Source organism: Sus scrofa, chromosome 9 (assembly GCF_054392235.1).
Source record: "Sus scrofa isolate SSC_HxYL_T2T_F1_AM1 chromosome 9, Sscrofa_HxYL_maternal_Yorkshire_Landrace_v2.0, whole genome shotgun sequence".
Lineage (NCBI taxonomy): Eukaryota > Metazoa > Chordata > Mammalia > Artiodactyla > Suidae > Sus > Sus scrofa.
In genome coordinates, this window is record NC_139391.1 from 72,924,231 (window position 1) to 72,925,791 (window position 1,561).

The following is a 1,561-nucleotide window of genomic DNA, read 5'->3' on the forward strand; positions in this document are numbered from 1 at the left end:
TAAATTGATTTCCATAGTAGTTTCCACTTCAAATTCACTTTTCCACTTTATTTATATGTGGGATTGAAATATAAATGCAAATGTAAACTATGTCCTGGTTTGTCAAATAATTTATCATTCACCTCAATATATGGGAAAACCATTTTCTCTAGAAATGTTTCATTTAAATGAGCAGGAAAAATATATATTTGAATCTGAAGGTTTTTTGTTTTTTTGTTTTTGTCTTTTTGCCATTTCTTGGGCCGCTCCCTCGGCATATGGAGGTTCCCAGGCTAGGGGTCGAATTGGAGCTGTAGCTGCCGGCCTATGCGAGAGCCACAGCAACGCGGGATCTGAGCCGCGTCTGTGACCTACACCACAGCTCACGGCAACACCAGATCGTTAACCCACTGACCAAGGGCAGGGATTGAACCCGCAACCTCATGGTTCCTAGTTGGATTCGTTAACCACTGCGCCACGACGGAAACTCCTGAAGGTTTCTTGAGACATCAAGAATATACTCTCAATAGAATAAGACCCATGTCTTTATTGTTCATTTTCTGAAAACTGGATCTTCCAATCTGCTAAAAAATAAAGTGTATTCTTTCAGAGAACTTTTGTTCGTGATGACACATCAATTTCTAGTGTGTTTATCTCAAATCAGAATATGCTTCCAGAAATGATATAACATTCATCTGTACTCAAAGATGTGGTTTTCGGTTTTTGGTTTTTGTTTTGCTTTGTTTGCTTGTTTGTTTCCTAAACTGCATTGCTTTCATTTCCAGGTTCATCCAGAAAAGTTTACCCTGGAATGAATCCTTTATAATCATAGCACTGCTGCCCTCCTGTGGATTCTTAGGGCATTGGACAAGTACCTTAGTTGTTCAAACTCATCATTCAGAAGTTTCAGTCATTGCTGAGTCCCAGAAGACATTTTAATTTTATTTTAATTAGTTATCTCCTTTCTGCTTGACTTCTAAGAAAGAAGAGACAAAGGTCTAACCTTTTCTTTCTTTCTTTCTTTATGTTTTTCTTTTTCTTTTTTTTCTTTTTGCTTTTTTTTTTTTTTTTTTTTGCTTTGTAGGGCCAAACCTGAAGCCTATGGAAGTTCCCAGGCTAGGGGCCTAATTGGAGTTACAGCTGCTGGCCTATGCCACAGCTATAGCAACACCAGATTCAAGCCGTGTCTTCAACCTGTACCTCAGCTCATGGCAACACCAGATCCTTAACCCACTGAGGGAAGTCAGGGATCGAACCCACATCCTCATGGATACTAGTTAGATTCATTTCTGCTGCACCATGACAGAAACTCCCTAACCTCTGTTTCTTATGGCTTACATATGGGGGAAGCATGATATTGGGGTCTGTGGTCAGTACATTATCTTTCCCTCTCTCTGGTTTAAATACCAGCAGAATATGATACAATTGTCTTCAGTACGGATCGCATTGAAAAACTTACCTATTCTGATTCCTGACTTGCTAGTTTTCTTGGGCATATGTATGAGGTGGTAAATATGTTGTAAAATTTGCGTAAGTAGGCTTGCCAGACAAAGAGTTTTCTATTTCAGTGGAAAGCATGCCC